The 25804-nt window shown below is 48.0% G+C and overlaps 1 pseudogene; it reads left to right on the plus strand.

Moving 5' to 3' along the window:
• Positions 1-16326: 16326 nt before the first annotated feature.
• LOC136528867 (solute carrier family 40 member 1-like) lies at positions 16327-21729 on the plus strand (annotated as a pseudogene).
• Positions 21730-25804: the final 4075 nt, after the last annotated feature.

Raw genomic sequence — 25804 nt, forward strand, 5'->3', positions numbered from 1 at the left:
CTCCGAGATGATGAGCTAGGCAACATTTCAGCCAAACATCGCCTTGACCATCTTCAGGTCCTGCTCCAACGACTTCACCTTTCTGCCCTTCTCTAGAAGAAGGGCGACAAGCTGAGAAACAAGCTAAAAGAAGAAACCAACACGATGAAAAATAGAGAAGGTATGTACCAAGGCAGAAGTTCTCGAGGATGGAGAGTCCCTCCGCCTGCCGAGCCACCTACTCACGTAGCCAGGCATTCGCCTCCTCCATCCCCATCACCTAGCAACAAAGCGCGAGCACTTCCTAGTCTGCCTCCGACTAGGCCTTTCGCTCTGACTCTAGGGCCTTTTGCGTCGACTCCAAGGCATTCTGCTTCGACTCCAGGGCGTTCTGCTCCGACTCAAGGGTCTCTAAGGAATTTTTGGAGTGCCGCCTTGGTGTCCTCTAGGGATTTTGGTAGCCCTGCCTTGGTCTCTGCCTGGCAGGCCTTTGCTGCCTCAAGCCCTTGCTCAGCGGCAGTCGCTCGCTCCACCACACGCTGCTCCGCTGCCCACACCATGGTCACCTCGACCACCTAGTCCTGGGACTCACGGTGGGTGGACTCCACCTGATGCTCAAGCTCGGCCATTAGGGCATGCTCCATCTAGAGGAAATAGGACTTGCGGGACGACACCTCCTGTAGACCCTATGAAAACGAGAAGCGAACATGCTGAGGCAACCAACAAGAGACTAAGATGTCAAGGACAAACATGGGAAACTCATATCTACGGTGAGCTACAGGTCGACCTTGACCAACTGTTGGGCGGACTTAACCCACTCCTAGGCATCCTCAAGCTTCACCGATAGCTTGGCGAGATTGGACTCCATGGCAAGTCCTTTCCTCCCAAGGATGTCCTAGAGCTGACACTTTTGGGAATCTCGAAGGATGAACTGAACCTTTGATGGGTCCTTAGGGCAGGGCCACTCCAAGTCACCCTCCTCCACCATGCCGAAGGGCCCAGCCTCCAACCGAACCACCGCCAGTTCCCACGACGGCGCCGGTAGCTCCACCATGTCATCTGCTTCATTGTTGGAAGGGATCTCCACCACCTTGGTTTCATGGGCCACCGAAGGGCGTTCTGACTCCATCCCGATCGCGTCTCCCTCCGATGCCTTTAGCTTCGACCGCGAGGGTGAGCCATGCAGCCCTTCGCCCGGCAAGGTAGGGAGCTTGATCTCCCTCTCCTCTTACACCGTAGCCAATGGAGGAGGGGCCACAAGGGACACCTCCGGTGAAGCCCCACTGTCACCACCGGGATCACCACCAGCACCATCGCCACCGCTACCGCCGTACTAGCAACCGACCTGGGGAGTACCACCCCCAAAAGGGAAGGACTCGCCGCCACCACCCTGTTCCCCCTGCCTCTTGCCATGGCACACTGCAGGGTGGGCCTCCAAATCTCCTGCATGGGAGTTGGGGCTATGCTCAACCCCATCATTGTCCGATCGCTCATAAAAAGTATAGGCTAGTCATACTCCAAAAAGACTCAACAACAAGATCGAAAAGAAATAAAGAAAAACATACCAGGAGGTAAGCGACATGACTCTAAAACCAAGACCCGACGTCGACGGGCCCGTAGGGCGAGGACCGCTCCCAGGCTATGACCCGTGCCCCCTCACTTCAGCCGAGGGCAGAGTCATCCCAGCTGGCTCCTACCCGACCTATGGGTGACCGTGACCTTTAGCTCAAGACACACCGACCAGAGCAGCAGGAGAGGCATCCTCCCACTGTGAGTCATGCGCTAGCATCGGTCTTGGCGACGCATGGGTGCAAACCCGCTCCTCTGACCGCCTGGCTTGCTCGGCCATGCCCACGGCAGGTGGGGATGAGACCGGCAATGCCACCAAGGGACGCAGTGACTGCGTCTGCTTTGCCTCCCGTTTGCCGGCGGCGTCCGCACTCGCCGCACGCTTCCTCAGCACGGGAACCATGGTGTGCCTCTCCGCCTCCTGCTCATTGCTAGCAGACATTGCCACAGGGTCGTGATGCTCCACCGAGGTCACAATAGCCTCCCAGCTTTCCTCCTCCTTAGAGAAAACCATGTCATCCACCTCTATGGGATCCTCTAACTCGAGCTCTGACTCGACATCGCTCTTATTTTCCCCAGCCTTCACGCGTCGGGCGATCTCCTTCTCATACTCCTGCTGAGCCACCTCAGCTTTCTTCTTCTTGGCATCCACCACCTCCTTCTAGGTGGCCTGCCAAGCCACGCCCTCTGGCGCCTTTGGGAGGTGCGGCCAGGACTTGTAAGCATCAAGTCCCTACAAAACAGGCAACTCAAAATAAAAAAAAAGCAGGAAAGCAAAGGGGAAAAGAACACAGAGTAAGGAGAAGGGGGCATACCAATTTGGACACCACCAATGCGTTGAGAGGTCTAGGCTTTCCATCGACCTTCTCTTTGGGCTTTAGCTGTAGCACCCGGTCGAGGCGACTCCAGACCTCATCATCCGGCAACTCCACCGGCGATGTAGAATCACGGTTCAATGGGCCGCCGTACCTCCACATCGGCCATGCCCTCTCCACCAATGGAGCAACCCAGTGGTGGTAGAGGGTGTGGAACACCTACACCCCATCAAGGCCACGCCGCACGAGCTTCTGGAGCTCCTCCTCGATGATCTCCACCTTCTTCTTCTCTCGACGGGAAGGGCCCCATGACTAGTTATCTCGCCTCTCCGGCCTCCCATCGGTGAACGCCGGGAACGGCGCCTCCACTGGGTTCCTGATATAAAACCACTCCCCATGCCACCCCTAGTTGGAGTTGTAGGGGATGTACGTGGGATACAAGCCCCTCGCGCTTGGTTTTCTCTGTAGGGCGAAGCCCCCCACCGATGCGGCCTCGGGTGGATTCCCCACCAGCAAAGCTTGCCTAGAGAATAGCCGTCGGAAGAAGTCCGCATGCAGCTCCATCCTGAGGAAGGCCTCGCAGACAGTGACGAAGTAGGCGATGTGTAGCACCCCCATTAGATTGAGGTGCTGCTGCTCCAGATCCCACTCATTGAGGAGCCCGCGTAGGAACCAGTGCGTGGGGTATCCTAACCTGCGCTCATGGAAGGCGAGAAAGGAAACCACCTCGCCAGCCTAAGGTTGCGGGAACTCCTCCCTCCCGGGAGCCCTCCAGTGCACCACTTCCTTCGGCGGCAGAAACCCCTTCACAGCAAAGGCCTTCAGCACCGACTCCCTCACAGTGGATGACCTCTAGTCCGACATTTTGCTCTAGGTTCGCAAAAGGATTTGTGAGTTTTTCCTCTCCCTCGCTCTCTCCCTTTTCTTTCCTAGGAACTGCCGCGGCTCTCAAAGACACTCTCAGCAAGATGGAAAATGAGAGGAGGCGGTAGATGAGGAATAGGCAAAGGAATGGGGTGAAAACCTTCTCCCTTCTCCTACTTAAGGAAAAGGGCACATCAGTTGGGGAAGGCGCGCCAATCGGGGAAAGGCGAAACAATGGGCCAAAAAACCCTCTCCCTTCCCCATTTAATGCAGATGGGATACGACGGAACGTGCCCTGCCAGACGGAACGGCGCCTGATCAGACGGGACGTGGCTTGGGTATGGCCCACCACTACCACACATCGAGCGCAAGAACCAAAGTGCCACCGCACATAGGCAGCTCTTCGCATCCCCATGTGGGACTTGGAAAAACCCAAAATAGGATCTCCACCAGGAGAGACCATCGGGATTCCTAAGTTGATCGAACAGCTCAGGATAACACTGAGAGACAGGTAAGGAGCAAAGGGACGCCCCATGTAGGCCATGCCGACTCCGTCACGAACGATGAGCATGGGTCTCGGTCGGACATTTCTGACTGGAGCTATTCAAACCTCGTCACTTGAGTCATCAAGGTAACACTACTGACCCTAGCTATTTCTTTATATAATCATCCATACATTCATACACGCATTCATTCCATACGCCCGTGCCCCCTGGACGATTCGAGCCCTGAATCGCCCATGGGCTCGAGAACTAAGCCATCGCACGTGCAGCGAAATGCATCACCACGCTTCGTGTTGCGTCATGAAGCGGTAGTTGCCTCATTCGACATGAGCAATTACTGACCGGGGTTTGAAGGCTGGCCCATGAAGGGCTCGAGGCTGCCCCACATCAAATAGAGCTAGGCGAGAAAACACAGATGAGCCTCGTGTGGCCCTCGCCCAGTCTGCCCCAAAGCAGACAGGGTCATCTCAACCTTCTCGTTCAATCCTAAACCTCTGCCAAGCCCATAGAATCTCCATCGAGGGGAGGCCAGCAGGCCACCTAGGCTAGTCTTTGGAATGACCCAGGCATCTACTAGGTTGTAGGTAAAGGAGTAGTGGAATGTCACAAGAAGGCTATGCCAACCCTGTCATGAACCATGGACCTGGATTCCACTCAATCATACCCGTTAGCGAGCTCACCGAGTGCATCACTCGAGCCCGAGTGATCGAGGCAAGTGACAAAGCTTAGCCCCTCCGGTTGTGAGAAACCAAGGATGGGGTAACGCACACAACTCAAACCAACCCCTACCAAAGCCCAACGGGGCATGGGGGCTCAAGACACAAAAATGCCTGGGTCTTTGACCCCAAACTCGCCCCATCCGTCGGCTACGCTTCGACTGCACACCAAACGCCTGGGTCTGTGACCTCGAACTCACCCCATCCCTCGGCTACGCCTCGACTGCACACCAAAACGACTAGGTCTGTGACCCCTAACTTGCCCTGCTAGGACCCGTGAGCTCCGTCTTGTCTGATCCCTAAACTAACTGCCTCGCCCGATCCCACAGCATGCACCGATGCTAGGATCCACGAGCTCCACATCTCCCGATCCCAAAACTAACCGCCTCAGCTACGCAACGACGCCTTGGTTGACGACTCTGTCTCGACTAAAAAACACGCACACACGCTCGTTGAAAAACACCCCAGATGATTCTGCCCGAATCGCCCGGGGGCTCGGGGGCTACACCTGCGGGTGCGCTCGTGCGCACCCGCTGATGAAACGAAACTTTCCCCACTGGCAACACAAAAAACCCCCCAAACGATTCTGCCCGAATCGCCCGGGGGCTTAGGGCTACACCCGCGGGTGCGCTCACGTGCACCCGCCGTCAAAGCAAAAATCCCCCAGATGATTCTACCCAAATCGCCCAGGGGCTTGGGGGCTCCTGTCGGGTTCATAAACCTGGGGTCCCTCACGGACCAGCTTCCCAACAAAGGCTCAGCCCAGCAGGCAACATTGCAAACAAACACGCAACTCATGGGTCGGCCCAATTAACTAAACGATAGGCCAGAAGGGTGATCCAATCACCAACCAGAAGGTCTGGCCGAGGAGGAACGATGCCTGTTTCTGACTCCGGCCCACCTCTTTGACCGGAGCGCTCACTTCGGTCTCCAGCCCGCCTCCAGACAGCCTCTCTGACCGGAAGGCCTGGCCAAAGCACTACTTCTGACTCCGACCCACGTCTCTGACTAGGGATGCACCAAACCCCTGCTCACTGCTCTTCTCCAACTGGCGCGTTTAGAGCCGACTGGGACTAACCATCGGGGACGCCCACTCGGTAAGGACCAGGGAATGGACAGAGAAAGTAAGGTAGGGCGCACAAGTCAAACTGCAATACCAGGGACCATACCCTGCGCACCTGCCAGGCAGTACCCTATGACCCTCCTGGCACGATAGAACCCAAGCAGTGTTGTAGGCGTTGATATTTTCCCTATAGTATTGTGGGCGCCATTAACTCCCATATGGTAGGGCTCCCCCCACATGCCTCTGGGCATCAACAGTGTTGTGGGCGCCGACATTTATCATACCAGGCGACCATGGTAAACCCCCTTGCATGTCTCCAGGTATCAACAGTATGGTAGGCGCCGACGTCTGCCATACCCGAAGAAGACAACACAACTGCCCACGTGCATCTGACATTCAATAGTATTATGGGCACCTACCATCATCTTGTACCCGCTGGCGTAAGCAGCAAGACTTAGCAGTGAACGTACTCCCCCCTCTCACTTGTAAGGCCATCTCCTTCATCTATAAAAGGGGATGCGCTCTCTTCCAACAGATAGATTCATTAGATCGATCAAGTTCACTAGCACACAATAGCAGAACCACCAGGTTCAAATGACGAGCTATCGCTCGAACACTTAGCTCATAGCGGAGCTCCCGTCGCTCTCGGCCCTTCTGACCAGAGTCCGACTAGACCTCTTGTATCCCCTCATCTTTCTCCTTCTCATTTGTAACCCCACTGCAAACTTTGAGCACCTAGGTCTAGGAATAAAGTCACCAACCGACTCAAACTAGATGTAGGGCACGTTGCCTCAACCAGTATAAACCCCGTGTCATTGAGTGACAGGTCATCTCCGATCACAACGTACGACAAAACTACAAATATTTACGTGTTAGTCACTTTCTGCTCCAACACATGGTATTGTTTTTTATCCAATCATGTACCTGTTCTTTTGTTGTATGCCTGCATGTAAAGTTAGATATTGATAATATTGTAAGTTTTTGTGATTTTTTTTCTAAATCTAGTCGGATGTTTTTAACAAGTTCATTTCTACTTATATATGTAAGTGAAACCATCCCCCACCCGTTCACTACTCACACACCCGCTATCCCAAAAGAGAAAAACAAATAAGCTAGATAAAAAAATAGTGGCAAAAAACCTAGACAGGAGAAATAGAGAACCAAAAATAAATTGGCTGAATTATTGAAAAATAAAAGCTAATGGGCCATAGAAAACCAGACTCTAGAAGCTAAATGGGCCTTGGACTGAAGGTAAACAGGGGAACCAGACTCCAAAAGCCATGAGTCGTGACTCAGGATTAGCACGTCGGCCAACTTGCTGCTCTTGTGTGGTACTAGCACTCCGCAACGCGCACGCGTGGCTACCGGTCCCAGTGCACGCGCGTCGCTACTTGTTCAAGCGCACGTGCGGGGAGGAAGATCACTGGAGAACAGGGGGTGGCGCCCCACCTCCACCACATTATTCTGAGCTTTAGGCAATTTAGGAAAATATAGATATTTAGAAAAAATAGATATAGATTTTTTTAGGAAAAGGAATTTAGAATTTGTTCGGAAAAGAGAGAGTTTGTTTTAGGAAAGGTGATGTGACCACGCCAGCATCGACCACCTCACCGACCTCGTCGACCTCATCGGCGATCTCTCCGACCACCTCATCGACCTCATCGACCTCTCCAACCACCTCAACAACCTCGTCGACCTCACCAGCTACTTCTCCGACCATGACACCATTCCAAGTCCCTAAGTCGTGCCAAAAAGATACAACAAGAGGTGCACGCGCTACTTTGTGAATTTCAATTAAACATTAATGGTAATTTCGAGCTACCTAAGTCGTGCATATTGTTATTATTCAGGTTCTCCGAGGAGGAAGACAAGGATACATCAAGGATGGATCAGAAAGAAGAGCTACATTCGAGTCAACCCAGCATGACAGAACCATCCAGATGAAACAGTCATATCTTTTGTCTCCCAAAGGCTATGAAGGTGAATGAGCACTTGTTGGAAAGATCTTGAAGCCTAGATTCCAATGCTATCATGCCCGACCAGTTTGGAGTATCCAGTGTGGTGTCCGACCAGTTTTAGTGAAGACTGCTCCAAAGCTCAACAGTCTGCATGAAGCTAAATATCCCGTGCAAAACTGTACCATTCTACAAAAATTCGTGGTGCATAGCATACATGGTTGGAAAGATGATGAAGTTAGCTTTCCAATGCATCCAACGGTTCGTCATTTGGACTTCCCAGGAAGGAGTTATGACCAAAATATTGAAGACTATACAGAAGCCCAGAAGACGCGCGGGAACTGAAGACCACCTCATAAAAGCTCTAGCCAGTTGACCTTCCACCTCCCAACATGGTTTCTTCAGTTCACATCTATCTTAGAGACTTCTCATAGTATAAATACCACCTCTAGGCTACTAGAAAAGTACTTTTGATAATTTGATAATTCAAATGATATTGCAGCCGAGCTACCGAGTGCTTACTCAAACCCTTGTTCTTCCTAGACTTGTGAAGAGATTCCTCTAGGATCCACTAGTTCGTGCTTTGCGGGTTCCAGTACGGCTGCCCCGCCTTGTGTGGATTAGCTCCGGTTGTGGTTCTACGGTCGTTCGGAGATCGAGTTGAATTCTTCATGGTTTCGGTGTTTCTCTCCCCGTCGCTTGGTCGCCTCCTACCTTGGCTAGGTATAAAGCTAGTTATTCCGCTGTTCTTCAGCAAGTTACCCTTTTATCCTCGCTGCCTTGTTGCAAGTTATCTTGATCGTGACCTACTGTCGTGAAGATCAGGCCAATTTCCGTACTGAAATAGTTCAATACTTATCATCTGGTATCAAAGCCCCAGGTTGACACGGTAGGTCTTGCCGTCATCCACATCATTATCCTTGTTTAATCTACTTCATATGTTTGTGTTTGTTCATATCCTATAGTCCAAAGCCACACAAAAAAAATACCTATAACTATTTTGCAGTACTGTTATGTTGTGTTTTGTGTTCATCAAGTTGCTAGTCACCACCGTTTATATAAAAATTGAGATTTTTCATTCGTTACCACTGTCAGTGTTAAAAAAATAGATCAAAAAAGAAAGAAAGAAAGGTTAGTTTCAAAAAAAGAGAAGTGAAAAGAATTTGAAGGATCTGTGTTGCGGGGTATTGCTAAAAATTTCAGTTTACATATTTGAGTTGGTGGTAATCTTGTTAGCACCAATGTCGTATCTTTAAGCACATCAAACCACTCGGTTGGCAGTACCGTAGCCCTCCTTGTTAGCCACCTATAGCTCCACCAAAACCTGAACCGGGACATTCGATTCGTAATCCTTATAACCTCTCTACCACCTCCGTTGAAGTTGCCACACCAGCACCGTCATGGTCCTTGAGATCAGGAAGGAACTTGGGTAAGTAAGGGGTGAGATCGAGTGTTTCCACAAATTTACCTATTCACTTTTTCTTGCAACTAGTCTAACATGGCAGGATCCAATTCGAGTGTTCATGGTGGGAACCACAGAGAGGAAGAACCCCCTGTTGCACGGGCAGAGCTACGCCAAATGGCCAACTCGCTCTTGGAGGCAATGGAGAGGATGTTCAACGAACGTCTTCCTACAGCTGATGGTCGAGGTCCACAACATCAACATGAAGACAATCACCGTGAAGAATTTGTTGATGAAAATTCTGGTTTGGGTGCTGGATTTCATGGCCGCGACGGCAATGGTCGTGGTGGTCATGGTGGAGGGAGATCATCAGCATGGAGGAGGACGTGGACGTGATCGTCGTGTACATTTTGATGATGAAGATGAGGTTCATGATGAGTATGAGGTGGGATTTGATGATAATGAAAATCCTTTTGATCACCATGGGCGTTTTGGATAGCTGCATGAACATCGTCGTGGTGCTGGTCATGATGGGGAAAATCATCGTGGTCGTCGCAATAGAGATGATCCGGATAGCATTGCTCATGTAAAGTTAAGTGTCCCAAAATTTTCAGGGAAAGAAAATGCTGATGCTTATCTTAAATGGGAGGAGCAATGTGATCAGATTTTTAGAGTGCATAATCTTTCTGATCAGAGGCGTGTCAACCTTGCTTCTGTTGAGTTTTCGGGCTATGCTCTCACATGGTGGAACCAAGTTCAAGAAAATCAATGTGTGTTGGGACGTGATCATATCAACACATGGGCTGAGATGAAGAGAGTGATGAGAAGACGCTTTGTGCCATCAAGCTATCAGCAAGACCTCCGCAATAGGTTACAAACATTAAGACAAGGATCAAAATCTGTTGATAGCTACTTCAAGGAGATGGAGTTACTCTTGGTGAGATCTGGAATTAGAGAAGATGAAGAGTAAAAAATGGCAAGATTTTTTAATGGTCTCAATGAAGAAATTTTAGGTTTTATTGAGATGTTTCCATATCATAATTTGCAAGACTGTGTTGATCAATCTATGCACACCGAGAGGAAAATTCAGCAAGAGGGACGAAGAAGGTCTTATGGGAGCCAATCAATTTTAGCCCCATGGCGTCAGCAGCAGCCCGGTACCTCTGTTGGTGGGGGAAGATCACAAGGAGATGCTACTAGGCCTTCTCCATCCATTGGTGCTACAAAGACAATGGTTTCTACTGCTTCTTCACCTGCAATTCAGCAAGAACAGCGACATCCTGCTGCAAGCACAACAACCCCTTCTGTTGCATCAGCTGCTGCTTCTTCTTCCCATACCCGAGGCATTGTTTGTCACAAGTGCCAAGGTCGAGGACATATTGCTACTCAATGTCCTAGTCGAAGGACCATGATTATAAATGACCAAGGTGAATGGGAATCTGAAAGCGAACCTGAGGAAGAAGCTCCAATATATGATGAAGAAATTATGCAAGATGAAGGTGATGAAATTCAACCTGATGATGGAGACAATAATTGCTTCATTTCTCGCCGAGTGCTTAGTGTTACTACTGTCCAAGAAGAGAATAATCAGCGGCACAATCTTTTTCACACCCGAGGCATGATCAAGGACAAGTTGTGCCGAACCATTATTGACAATGGCAGCTGCAATAATATTGCAAGTTGAGAATTAGTTGAAAGATTGGGACTGAAACAGCGACGCCACCCTTCTCCATACAAGATGCAATGGTTAAATGATTGTGGTGCGCTGCGTGTAACAAACATTGTGACCGTTCTGTTCTCCATTGGGCGGTACAATGATCATGTGGAATGTGATGTGGTGCCTATGCAAGCATGCCAGCTGCTGCTAGGGAGGCCATGGTTATTTGATCGTGATGTTCAGATCTTTGGAAGAACCAACAAGTTGTCTTTCATGTACAAAGGAGAGCGAATTTCTTTGCTTCCTTTAACACCGAAGGAAATTTTGAACGATGATCTTAAGAAGAAACAGCGAGAGAGCGAGAACCACCTACGAGTGACCCACAAAAATAGCGAGGGAGAGATTCCAAAGCCAAATAAAACCCCACAGTCTCAAAGAACCAAGACACCGGGAAAAGAGGGTTTAGTTATGATGGCTAGGAAAGGGGATCTAAAAGAATTGAGTGAACCCAATGCCATGTTCTTCGTACTCCTGTACAAGGACACTCTTCTTTCTACTAACAACTTACCCTGTACCCTACCAAGTGTTGTCTTTGATGTGTTATAGGAATATGAGGATGTCTTTTCGGATGAAGTGCCACCAGGACTACCACCTAAGAGAGGAATCGAACATCAAATTGATCTTGTGACCGGTGCTTCACTCCCAAACTGTGCTGCCTACCGCACCAACCCAAAAGAAACCAAGAAGATTCAGCGACAAGTGGAAGAATTGATGAGAAAAGGGTACGTACAAAAAAGTCTGTCACCTTGTGCTGTTCCTGTCCTTTTAGTTCCTAAGAAAGATGGGTCTTGGCGGATGTGTGTGGATTGCCGAGCAATAAATAACATTACCATAAGGTATAAACACCCCATCCCTCATCTGGATAATATGCTTGATGAACTTAGCGGTGCTATCATATTCACTAAAATTGATTTAAGAAGTGGATACCACCAGATTTGTATGAAAGAAGGAGATGAATGGAAAACAACTTTTAAAACAAAATTTGGGTTGTATGAATGGTTGGTAATACCTTTTGGGTTAACCAATGCACCAAGTACATTTATGAGATTGATGAATCATGTGCTTAGAGCTTTCATTGGCAAGTTTGTTGTTGTTTACTTTGATGACATCTTAATTTACAGCAAGTCTCTTGATGAACATGTTGAACATATCCAATGTGTGCTTACTGTCCTACGTGAACAGAAATTGTATGCTAACCTTGAGAAGTGCACCTTTTGCACCGACAAGGTAGTCTTTCTTGGATTTGTTGTTACAGGACAAGGGGTGGAGGTAGATGAAGAAAAGATCAAGGCTGTACGGGACTGGGCGCCTCCACAGAACATGAGCCAAGTAAGAAGCTTCCTTGGACTTGTTGGTTTCTATCAGCGGTTCGTGAAGGATTTCAGCACTATTGCTGCACCAATCAATGAGCTGACAAAGAAAGAAGTGCTTTTCAAGTGGGGAGAAGCACAACAGAAGGCATTTGAAGAATTGAAGATGAAGTTAACAACAGCCCTAGTCCTTACACTCCTAGATTTTGGTAAGTCATTTGAAATAGAATGTGATGCAAGTGGAGTTGGGATTGGAGGTGTGCTCATGCAAGGATGAAGGCCAATTGCATACTTCAGTGAAAAGCTAAGTGGTCCAACTCTAAATTATTCAGTTTATGATAAAGAATTATATGCTCTTGTTCGGAGTTTGGAAACTTGGCAACATTACCTTTTTCCTAAAGAATTTGTGATACATTCAGATCATGAATCATTGAAACACCTTAAAGGACAACTAAAACTGAATAGAAGGCATGCAAAATGGTGTGAATTCATTGAATCATTTCCCTATATTGTCAAGTACAAGAAAGGAAAAGAGAATGTTGTAGCAGATGCTTTGTCTCGACATCACACTTTGCTAACCCAACTTGACGCTAAAATTCTTGGATTAGAAAGCATAAAAGATTTATATACAACTGATTCATATTTTGCTGAACCATATTCCAAGTGCCGAGATGGCAAAGGATGGAAAAAATTTCATGTGCATAATGGGTTTTTGTTTCGAGCTAACAAACTTTGTATTCCAGATTGCTCTGTTCGAATTTTACTTGTGCAGGAAGCCCACGCAGGAGGACTCATGGGCCATTTCGGCGCCAAGAAGACAGAACAAGTCCTTAATGACACTTCTTTTGGCCAAAGATGAGAAGAGATGTGGAGAGACATGTTCTTCGCTGCGAATCATGCCACAAAGCTAAGTCTCGTGTGAACCCTCATGGATTATACACTCCTCTGCCTATCCCTAGTGTGCCTTGGGAAGATATATCCATGTATTTTGTTCTTGGTTTACCTCGAACCAAGCGAGGAAGGGATTCCATCTTTGTTGTGGTTGATCGTTTTAGCAAAATGGCACATTTTATCCCATGCCACAAGAGCGATGATGCTTCACATATCGCTGAATTGTTTTTCAAAGAAATTGTACGACTACATGGAGTGCCACGAACCATTGTTTCTGATCATGACACCAAATTTTTGAGTTACTTTTGGAAAACTTTGTGGGGAAAACTTGGAACACGGTTGCTGTTCTCTACGATGTGTCATCCACAAACGGATGGACAAACTGAAGTTGTGAACCGTACTCTATCAATGCTACTGCGAGCTATCCTCAAGAAGAACTTGAAACTTTGGGAAGAAAGTTTGCCACATGTTGAGTTTGCATACAACAGGGCAGTACACTCGACCACTAAATTTTGTCCATTTGAAATTGTATATGGGTTCAAACCCACTGCTCCCATAGATCTTTTGCCTCTACCTATGCAGGAACGTGTAAACTTCGATGCAAGCAAGCAAGCCGAGTTTGTCAAGAACCTTCATGATAGAGCTTGGACAAACATTGAAAAGATGACCAGGATGTATGAGAAGCACGCCAATAAAGGTCGAAGGAAGGTGTTATTTGAACCAGGAGACTTGGTTTGGGTGCATCTATGCAAGGACAGATTTCCTGAACAACACAAAAGCAAGTTGCAAGCTCGAGCTGATGGTCCATTCAAAGTGCTATGCAAGATCAACGACAACGCTTATCAAATTGATCTGCCTAGTACTTATGGTGTGAGCACCAGTTTTAATGTGGCCGACCTCTCTCCATTCTTTGGATTGGAAGAGTCAAGGATGACTCTTTTCCAAGGGGGGAGGATGATGTGACCACGCCAGCGTCGACCACCTCACCGACCTCGTTGACCTCATCGGTGACCTCTCCGACCACCTCATCGACCTCGTCGACCTCATCGGTGACCTCTCCGACCACCTCACCAACCTCGTCAACCTCACCAGCTGCTTCTCCGACCACGACACCATTCCAAGTCCCTACTGGACCAATCACTCATAGCCGCGCCAAAAAGATACAACAAGAGGTGCATGCGCTACTTTGTAATTTCAATTAAACATTAATGGTAATTTCGAGCTACCTAAGTCGTGCATGTTGTTATTATTCAAGTTCTCCGAGGAGGAAGACAAGGATACATCAAGGATGGATCAGAAAGAAGAGCTACGTTCGAGTCAACCCAGCATGACAGAACCATCCAGATGAAACAGTCATATCTTTTGTCTCCCAAAGGTTATGAAGGTGAATGAGCACTTGTTGGAAAGATCTTGAAGCCTAGTTTCCAATGCTATCATGCCCGACCAGTTTGGAGTATCCAGCGTGGCGTCCGACCAGTTTTAGTGAAGACTGCTCCAAAGCTCAACAGTCTGCATGAAGCTAAAGATCCCATGCAAAACTGTACCATTCTACAATAATTCGTGGTGCATAGCATACATGGTTGGAAAGATGATGAAGTTAGCTTTCCAACGCATCCAACGGTTTGTCATTTGGACTTCCTAGGAAGGAGTTATGACCAAAATATTGAAGACTGTACAGAAGCCCAGAAGACGCGTGGGAACTGAAGACCACCTCGTAAAAGCTCTAGCCAGTTGACCTTCCACCTCCCAACGTGGTTTCTTTAGTTCACATCTATCTTAGAGACTTCTCATAGTATAAATACCACCTCTAGGCTACTAGAAAAGTACTTTTGATGATTTGATAATTCAAGTGATATTGCAGCCGAGCTGCCGAGTGCTTACTCAAACCCTTGTTCTTCCTGGACTTGTGAAGAGATTCCTCTGGGATCCACTAGTTCGTGCTTTGCGGGTTCCAGTACGGCTGCCCTGCCTTGTGTGGATTAGCTCCGGTTGTGGTTCTGCGGTCGTTCGGAGATCGAGTCGAAACCTTCGTGGTTTCGGTGTTTCTCTCCCCGTAGCTTGGTCGCCTCCAACCTTGGCCAGGTATAAAGCTAGTTATTCCGCTGTTCTTCAGCAAGTTACCATTTTATCCTCGCTGCCTTGTTGCAAGTTATCTTGATCGTGACCTACTGTCGTGAAGATCGGGCCAATTTCCGTACTGAAATAGTTCAGTACTTATCAAAAGGAGAATCTAAACCTATAAGAACTCCTTGCTAGATTGATTGGTGTGCAAGTTCATTAAAAACTATAAATATAGGGGCATTGTAATTATTCCAACTCAAGAACAAAACAAAGTCTTGCTCTTTAAACAATTCTCCCCTCTCTCTCTCTCTCTCTCTCTCTCTCTCTCTCTCTCTCTCTCTCTCTCTCTCTCTCTCTCTCTCTCCAGCGCCGCCGCCACCCCTTTCCCACGCCTGCACGCTGCTCACCGCATGCCACCGTCCCTCTGCGCACGCCCACCTCCGCCGCCAACACCACCACCCACCCCCCTAGACACTGCCCTAGGATCATCACAGTATACCTAATTTATATACTCTAACAATGCTAATCCTTACTAAATGTTCAATCTCTTCATGCAAGATGTTCACATGATTCCCAACTAAATGCCTCACTAACTTGCAATCTTTAATCTATCAATGTGCAAGTCATCTATATATGCTATTTGTTTCATCATCCTATCATTCTATAATGTGTTCTAATATTCTATTGGCTTTTCTTCCATTGTCTTACCATTGTTTACTAGATCCGATGCAGCAAAATAACATGCAAGTGAAGCTCATATACACACACATTACCCAGGGTACCATGTAGTAATGGTATATATATTACAAATTTATTTCTAAGAAAATCCCACGCCAACGCATGGGATATTCTTGTAGTAACATTAAATAGAGAAGAAATTCTTCCAAGCGTTACTTTTCATAATACCCTCAGGTCACTCCCTATCATGTTCCCATATGTGACCTGGATACATGACCGCTCATATGGGTTAGAACTGTGCACTTCATGCATTTAGCAAAGGCCTAGAGTTTGATTTTATAAATGTATTGGAACAGATGATACCATTGAATAAATCTTGGACCCAAAAACTATTTAGATGATCACTCAATAAGTTACATATTTTGCCGCACGTACGGATATGTTTGCTAGTAAGCAATAAAACAAATGGCCATAAATAAGTAAATTCTAAATAAATTACCAACAAATAGATAATATTTTTAAGAAAAAGTACTATCCCTTTATTCGAAATTATAAGCCGTCTTGATTTTAATTTTTGCTATGCACTTACACTATTTCTAGATACATAATAAATGTCACGTATCTACAAAAGATGAAACGCTTTTTAATTTGGAATAAAGTGAGTAGTTTCATATTTTTCTAGTTAAAATAAACTAGTTATTAATTCTTATAAATTAAACTGGATTTTTATTATTTGCAGAAAACAAAAACCAGACAAGAAATTACTTTGTACATATATTCCGGTAATCTGCTGCCGATGCATTGAATAGTGTGGTCTACAGATATTGACGCTGGTAGCCGTCAGCGATATGTAGAATAATATATTGAAGAGCAGGTAACCCTTAACTGCTATATATACTCCTATACTAGCTAGATCCACGTATTAGAGTGAGCCAGGCAAAAAGTAAAGGGATTACGTTAAAGGGAACCAGACAAGCACGGACAGATCCAGGCGCTGATGCTGCTCCCATCATCCGATGTACATACCGCCGCATGCATCGCGTGTTGGAGCAGGTTGATTTCTTTTCTGATCTGCGAATCCCACTGCCGCCACCCGCCACCCGCCACCGCCACTGGTTTTTGGCCGTTCCGCCGGGCAAACTCGCCACCAAATGCCTCCCGAGGGTGGCGATGCTAGCATCTCTTTGTATCTTTCCTGTTGTTTGGCGACGCAGTTCCAGCGCACGTCACCCTAATTGTTTTCTTATGTTGCGACGCGCGTGGAGACTAGCGCTTGCTGAATCTGCAATCGGCTGGTGGCTCCTCCCCCCCATGTTCCACGCCGCCTCGGCTGCAAAGGATCATAAACAAATATGTTTGTTTTTTATACAATCTAGGAGCAGGAATACATAAGACGACTCCGTGAGAAGATCGTGAATCTGATCGGTGTGTACTACGACGTTGCCCTGCTCGTCTGGTCAGCCACACAGCAAGCCACCGCAAGTCGTCGCGGTACTCAAGTGAGATCGGGATCGGGTCGGGGATTCGGGATCAGGTGAGGGCGATCGAGGACCGCCCGCGCGAGCCGCGGCTGCGGGCATGGACGAAGATGCGGCAATCGAGGGCGGGCAGCTCGCGCCTCTTCTCGGAAGCCGAAGCGCAAGCGCAAGCACCACGGGCTCGCCGTCGCCGGACGCGTCCCTGCTCCGCCGCCTCTACACCGGCCACGCCCTCGCCCGATGGGGCGCCAGGTGCGTTCACTCCGTAGTCAGTTACGTACCTTTCATTCCGGCCTCCTCGGGTTTTCAGATCAGCGCCTCTCTTTTTTTCCTTCTTTTTTTTCTCTCTCTCTATTTTCAGCTTTCGACAATCTAACCAATATAATATTTACAGTCTCCTTGTTGCTACTATGGATTATAAACCACGCATATATGGGTATATAATAAATAATACTAGTAATACTCAACTAATAGTCAGATTATCTTTTCGTTTTCCGGTGGCAAATTAAGGATGTGGGAGTTCTCAGTTGGGCTGTACATGATCCGCATCTGGCCAGGCTCGCTGCTCTTCACGGCGATTTACGGCGTCGTCGAGTCGTCCTCCGTCGCCGTGTTTGGTCCCATAGTTGGGACACTGGTCGATAAGCTCACGTACCTTCAGGTAAGCCATCATTCGCCATGTTCACCAAACTACAACTCCTTGTGTTTAAAATTATATATGGACATGATCTGTTTTCTCATAGCATCTCTAGTGTGTCGAATAATCGAACCATCGGCGCAAAGAATCAAACTGTGAACACTGCAGGCATCAAAACCGTGGATGTCAGAATGAAAATCGACTATAGCAGACGAGTTGAACCGAGCAAGTTAAGAAACTATTTCTTTCTTGCGTGAGAACGGACAGCCGCATGAGAGAGCGGAGAGAGAGAGGGGAGAGAGGAAATATTTTATTAGCTATGGGGTCTACACACACTAGAGGAGGGCACCGTAAAACCCAAATCGATGTCAGCTCCCTTGTATGGGGCCTACACACACTAGAGGAGGGCACCGTAAAACCCAAATCAATGTCTGATCCCTTGGTTCAGTGCCTACGCTAGAGCTGCCCTAATGGACTTAGCGGCTTAGTCTGTCATGCATTCGACCACTCAACCACAATTCACTCCAAACTCATGCACTTTAATACTTAGTCATTCAAACACTTAGCCATACAGTCACTCAGCCACCTATTCAGTCAGCCACTCAGCGCACAGCCACTTTGCACTCAACCTCTCATGCACCCCAATACTCAGACACTCGGCCACTTAGCCATTGAGGCACTCGGTCACTCGACACTTGTCCACTTGGCACTCAACCACTCGTGCACTTTAACAGTTAGCCATTGAGCCACTCGGTCACTCAGCCACTTCGCCCGTTAGGCACTCGGACACTCCACGCTAAATCATTTGGCACTCGATCGATCACTCAATTAGTCAAGCACTCAGTCACTCAGCCACTCCTCACTTAGTCACTTGGCACTCAGTCACTAAGCCAATTTTCACTCAGCGATCACTCAGTCGTCAGTCACGAGGCCACTCGTCACTCAATGAGTCAGGCACCCAACCAATCGGCCACTCAGTCAACTTGGTCACATAGTCACTCACTCAACACTCCACACTGAATCACTCAGCCACTTAGTCTCTCAACCATGTGACTAAGCACAGTCAATCAGTCACTTGACTCCTTAGTTACACGGCTACTTTGACACTCAGTCAGGCACTCGGCCACTCCATCATCTTCCCTTGAGCTTTGGCATTCGGTCAGGCACTCAGCCTGTTTGAACTGCTTAAAAGCGGATTCTCGGTGGCGAAACGCAACATTTGCAGCCAAACACTATGATTTTCTTCACCGGCCTCTGGCCACGGACCGCGGGTTTGAACTTCGGTGCTGATTTTCGATACCGCAGCTCTTCCACTGCGGATGGTAATACCGCACCGCGCGGTGGAAGCAAGCCGAGCCAAACAAGGTCATTATATCCACACGTTCTGTTGTAAATTAATCCATGTCACAACACAAAATTCTGTCAATAAGCTATGTAATTGCACAACCAACAATAATAGCAAAGTGGCCTGAGCTAACTGTGTGGTTCTACCATATGTTATCCTTGTAGTGCTTTTCTCCTGAGTCTAGGGATCAATAAAGCCTAATCACAAACAATAGGATTTGTGGTATAAGATTTTTGTTTTCTTAGAACGTAACTAGGCACATGTTTCATCGAGAGAGAAGAAATAGAGTTTTGCAAGAGGTAGGGCAGCAGCGCCCCAGCAACAGCACTCGGATTAATTTACAAAGACAGTTTGAGCGACACAACGATAATCAGTCACTTTCTATGATACAGCTTGTATATCCCTCCTAGCAAGCAATTAACCAAAGAAAAAATTGCAGGTCCTTGGCCTATGGCTTCTAGTCCAAAGCCTGTCCTTTATCGTCGCCGGAGCCTCAGTAACCGCCCTGCTCGTTTACGACGACCTGAAAGCCACAAGCTTCCCTGTTTTCATGGCGCTGGTCATCGTGACCAACGTGTCAGGTGCGCTAGCAGCGCTCTCAACACTCGCCGGAACCATACTGATCGAGAGAGAATGGTACGATAATAGTATCTAACTAGCCTCTTAATTATATATCTGTCCTGAATCCTGATGACCCACTGATCCAGCACAAACCTTTGAGTTCATCGAGTTGCATTGCCGCAGGGTGGTGGTCATCTCGAGCAGGCACCCTCCTGCAGTGCTGACGGGGATCAACTCGGTGGTCCGGCGGATCGACCTGAGCTGCAAGCTGCTGGCCCCTGTCTTCTCCGGCCTTCGTCATCAGCTTTGTGTCCGCGCAGGCCTCCGCGGCAGCGCTGGCGTTGTGGAACGTCGCCTCCGTGGGGCTGGAGTACTGGCTCTTCGTCTCTGTGTACAATGGCGTGCCTGCGCTCGCTGAGAGCAGCCGGCTGATGAGAACAGCTGATGCAACCGAGGCCATGTTGTTGTCGTCGTCGTCATCATCGGAGAACGTGGCACCGACGGAGAATGCGCCTAGATTGGAGGGTTAGGATGACGGAGCAGCTATCCATCATACCATGCTGGGAGTCATGGGTGGTGTACCTGAGGCAGGACGTGGCGCTCCCAGGCGTCGCTCTCGCCTTCCTCTACTTCACCGTCCTGAGGTAACCTACCTAGTTGCAAGCTGCTTAAATTCTGTCTGATTAACGCAAAGAGTAACGAAATGCTGTCTATGTTGGTTGTGCAGCTTTGGCTCGCTGATGACGGCGACCCTGGACTGGAAAGGCATACCTGCGTACGTCATCAGTTTGGCAAGGGGTTTCAGCGCCATCGTCGGCATCGGCGCAACGCTGCTGTACCCTGTGGTGCACTCATGGGTGTCCACTCTACGAACAGGGCTATGGTCCATTTGGATGCAGGTACTAGTATGCAATAATGCACAGCGCGACATACAAACTAAGCATCAGGTTTCAGTGAATTTAATTGCTGCTGAATCTTGCTCTACGGCCAGTGGTGCTGCCTGCTGGTGTGCGTGGCCTCCATCTGGTCGGCCAGCGCCGTGGCGTCGGCGTGGATGCTGATGGCCGGCGTCGCCGCGTCGCGCCTAGGGCTGTGGATGTTCGACCTCGCCGTGATGCAGCTGATGCAGGACGGCGTGCCTGATCACGAGCGGTGCGTCGTGGGTGGGGTGCAGAACTCGCTGCAGTCCGTGTTCGACCTGCTCACCTATGTCATGGGCATCATCATCTCCGATCCCAGGGTGAGTGCCACTGCCATGAGCGACTACTAGCTAGATGTTGTTGCTCCTACTAGGCATGTACAGTACTTACTTGATATACAACAAGGTAACGAAGAAGGTGACGGTCGATCGTGCACACTTAATTTGAACAGGATTTCAGCGAGCTGATCGTGTTGTCCTTCTTCCTGGTGACCTGCGCTGCAGCCATATACACGCTGCACGTCTACCGCGTGCGCAAGCATCTCTTCCACTTCGACAAGATCCTTGCCAAGATCAGCTGGTGAGCAACATGGCACCATATGTTTTTTGATGAAAACATGGCACCATATGTGGAGTAGAGTACCTTATACCTTACCAATTATACCGATTGATGAGTTCCTCTCTCTCCACTTGTTCTTATCCCCGGGCCCTGACTGCTGTCCGATGCAGGAACAAAGTTTCATGAATTCATTATGTGACGCGATTGGCAAAGCAGATATTTCCTTGGCTACTGTAAATTGCTGATTCGACACTGGGTTTGAAACAACCAGAATGGAGTATACTGGCTGCTCTTGTAAGCAGTTGTGCTTTTTTATCCTCTTCCGGTGTGCAGAAAACTGTGTAAACTAGGAACATTTTATCAACTGTAGGTGAACTGGAATTTCCTAAGGCCTCCTTTGGACAGGAGGAAAAACAAAGGAAAAACGGAGGAATCCGCAGGCGTAGGAAAGGAAAGAAAAGTCGATTCCTATTCCTATGGACTGCTCGCGAGCCGTTGCCTCGGACTTTGCGCGAAAACATGAGCTCGACCTGGATGTTTGTTTTCCTGTGCTACAGTGAGACAACGAATCCATAGGAATGGATTCCTCCGGATGATTTCCTTCGTTGCCAAAGGGAAGATGACGTCAGCAAAATTCATAGGAATGAATCCTCCGTTTTTCCTGTGATTCGCCCATATGCCAAAGGGGTCCTAAAACAAGCGTTGAGACTGAAGGATTTTAATCCAAAGGTGGTGTGATTGTATCAGGGCTTTTGTGGAAATGTGAGCTTTAAAGTTATAATGAGAAAATGGGCCCATACTTCCAAACCAGAAATGTCTTAGGCAAGATGATCCTATCACCGATCTTGTTCAACATTTTTGTGGATAAACTATCATCTTATCTAGAGCTAAGGAGGAAGGCCAAATAAAATAAGTCATTCCAAACCTGTGGAAAATAGCTTGTCAATTTTGCAATATGCAGATCACAAGATTTTTTTATGGATCATGGTATTGAACGGGCAAAGAATATGAAGTTGCTTCTTTGCACTTTTGAACAATGATGAGATCTAAAAATTAAGTTTCATAAAAGTTAACTATTCTGCTTTGACCAATGAAGGAGTGTGATGACCAATAATCTACTCCCCGACGATTGCTGAACTATGCTCCTGTACTATGCAAAAGAAAAACAAACTCATGGGATTTGGGGGTATGCTATTATTTCACTGCTGAATGCGTGATATCTATTATGGTTGACATTTCACTTACCTATGGTGTTTGGTGATGCCTCTGAAACTTCCTATGTCATAGGGCTTCTAGCCAAAGCTGCTTTAATTGGATGATTCAATTCAAGCCAAACCATCATCAAGTGTGCAAATGGTAAACATTAGTTGTTGATCCAAGCTCATTTCCATGGCCAGGCTCTTGGATCTCTTCTTTGGTCCAGGGATCGAGTTTGAAAAACCGGTGTCCCAACGTTTCAAGTGCTCGATGAGTCCCTTCCCCTCTCCCCCTGGAGCCATTTTTCTTAGTGGTCAGTTTTTGCCGCTATGTGGTTCATCTCAATGAGGAGTATGTGGGTCTCCTTCTCCGATCTGGTGGAACGGCAAAAGATTTTCATGTGATGCACCTCTCTGGGTCTGGGTGGATGTACTGTCTCCATCTCTTGCAAAGTTGTGGGTTTCATGGTGTCGGATTCATAAATCCAGGGTCCCTCACGGACCGGCTTCCCAACAAAGGCTCGGCCCAACAGGCAACGTTGCAAACAAATGCGCAACTCATGGGCCAGCCCAAGTACCTAAACGACAGACCAGAAGGGTGATCCAATCACCGATCGGAAGGTCTGGCCAAGGAGGAACGGCGCTCGTTTCCGACTTCAGCCCACCTCTCCGACCGGAGCGCTCACTTCTGTCTCTAGCCCGCCTCCGGATGGCCTCTCCGACCGGAAGGCCTGGCCAAAACACCGTTTCCGACTCCGACCCACGTCTTCGACCGGGGATGCGCCAAACCCCAGCTCACTACTCTTCTCCGACTGGCGCGATCAGAGCCGACTGGGACCAATCGACCGGGGACGCCCGCTCGGTAAGGACCAGGAAACGGACGAAGAAAGTAAGGCAGGGCGCACAAGTCAAACCGCAATATCGGGGACCGTACCCTGTACACCTACAGAAACAGTACTCTGCGACCTCCCTGACACGATAGAACACAAGCAGTGTTATAGGCTAAAAGGATCAAGATGCTTAAGAGGGGGGTGAATTGGGCTAATTCTAAATTTCATTGCAATAATTAAATCCTATTGTTGGCCCAATTAACCCCTTTTGCCTAGAAAGTATTCATAATGTTTTATCGCACAAAAAGTCTTATAACCTAAGTTCTAATCCTACTCTAGCATGGTAATTCTATGATTGTAAAGACAAGTATTGAATTGCTCAAAGTAAAGAGAGAAGGAGGAACGTGGCAATGTTTTGCCGAGGTATCGGAGAGTCACCACTCCCCACTAGTCCTCGTTGGAGCACCCACGCAAGGGTGTAGCTCCCCCTTGATCCGCGCAAGGATCAAGTGCTCTCTACGGGTTGATTCTTCGACACTCCATCGCGGTGAATCACCCACAACTGCTCACAACTTGAGTTGGGTCATCCACAAGCTCCGTCAGATGATCACCAAGCTCTCAATCACCACCAAGCCATCTAGGTGATAGCGATCACCAAGAGTAACAAGCACGGACTCTCACTTGACCACGACAAGCCTAATGAGAAGGGTGGATGCGCACTTTGCTACTCTTGATCTCACTAATGAGGGCTCTCTTTGGGATTCTCAAATCTCAATCACCTCACTAGGACCTTGCTCTTCTTGGCACTCTCAAGGATGTTTCTCAGCTGTTGAAATGAGAAAAAGTATCCCCACACACAATGGAGGAAGTATTTATAACATGGGCTGAAAAACAAACCATTATGTGCCTCTGCGGGGTGACCGGACGCTCTGGTCATGTTGACCGGACGCGCCGGTCAGTTCACCCCGAACTCCAGTGTTTAAAGTATGACCGAACGCTGGTCAGCGTCCGGTCAGCACAGACCGGACGCGTCCGGTCGTGATTTTCCCTCTTGGAACCTTACTGGAGTCGACCGGACGCTGGCCCTCAACGTTCGGTCACTTCACCTCTCAGCGTTCGATCACTTCCAGACGACTCCACCTTGATCAAATGAACTGACCGGACTCTACGCTAGCGTCCGATCAGTATTTGACCCTCCATTCACTTCTAACTTTTGAACGTACGTGAATGAAGTTTGCTCCAATGGATCTAAGGGCTTTTTAGAAGCTACCTAGTGCTAGGTTTAGCAAGTGTGCACCACACCTACCCACTAGACTCACCTAGGTCAAGTTACCCGTCCATACCCCCCTTAATAGTACGGCCAAAGGAAAAATAAAGTCCTAAACTACTCTAAGTGTCTCTTCAACACCAAACGACACTAAAAACTAGTCCATCCTTCACCTTGCCATCCATCCTTTAAAAACCGAAACGATTTCCATCGTAGGGGCATGGCCACCATGATAGCCCAATCGATCTCCATTACCATGACCTAACTTAATTGCCTCTGCAAAACACACGTTAGTCATAGTAATCATATATTGTCATTAATCACCGAAACCCAACTAGGGGCCTAGATGCTTTCAATCTCCCCCTTTTTGGTGATTGATGACAATACCACCTCGAGTATGTGAAAGAGTTGAGGTTTTTAACATGCTTGGTTCATATAAGCTTTTGACAATAATAACAAAATAGAGTTAGGCAAGCTTATATGACCCAAGCCAACATGATGTACTCAAAAGATATGAAATAAGCATGAGTACAAGTAATAAAGCTCATTTGCATCGGAGTGAAACACGGAAGCAAAGCAAATAAGCATAGCACAAGTGATATGACATATAAATAATTCAAAGTAGAGAGCACACATGTCATAGAGCACGATTACGTAGATATCACTATCACATAGATATAGTTTGATGCATAAAAGTAAACACATGAATGCATAATAGTGTATCACACATAAAAACCAAATATAATAGATAGTCTAATAGGTAAACTAAGCTCCCCCTAGATATGTTGCTCCCCCTAAGACTAACATACTCGATCACTTTCCCCCTTTGGCGTCAAACACTAAAACCTAAGGGTCAGTCGGTGGGGCTATAGTAGATGAGTCGGGCACTAAGGTACGAGGAGCAAGCTGGAACTGAGTGTCTTCATCATCTAAACCAGAGCTCTAAGCAGTCTGACCCTCTATAGCTGGAAGCGATGCTGAAGCGGTCTGGGTCGGATCAACAACAGGAACTGTTGTAGACTGTGCAGGTATGACTGGAGCAGCCGGCTCTGATGATGCCACTGAGGAAGGGAGCGTCTCTATAGTCCTGGTAATAGGTGCAACTATAGAAGGACCTAGGACATGCAGATATGGCAGAGTAGGCTACCCTGTCAACTCACTGAAAGTCGCTCCAAGACTCCTGAAGACTGAAGTGTCTGGCACTAGTACCGAGGAAGTCTGAGCCGGTGTGAAGCCCATCTGGAGAGGTGTGAACCATGGGGCTAACATGGGCGAAGCAAACCACTGGGACACCTACTCTGTAGGTGAAGCAAACTATGCTGGTGGCTGACCCTAACTCTGAAGCCCACTAGGCTATAACGCTAGAGTCATAAAAGTGGTGGCAGGCTAACCAAGCTGGGGTGAAGGCTGTGGCGGTGGAACCCCAATAGTTGTCGCTACATGCTGCATAAATCCAAGGAGCTGCTGCTACTGTATGGCCTGCTGCTAC

This window comes from Miscanthus floridulus, chromosome 19 (genome assembly GCF_019320115.1).
Source record: "Miscanthus floridulus cultivar M001 chromosome 19, ASM1932011v1, whole genome shotgun sequence".
NCBI lineage: Eukaryota > Viridiplantae > Streptophyta > Magnoliopsida > Poales > Poaceae > Miscanthus > Miscanthus floridulus.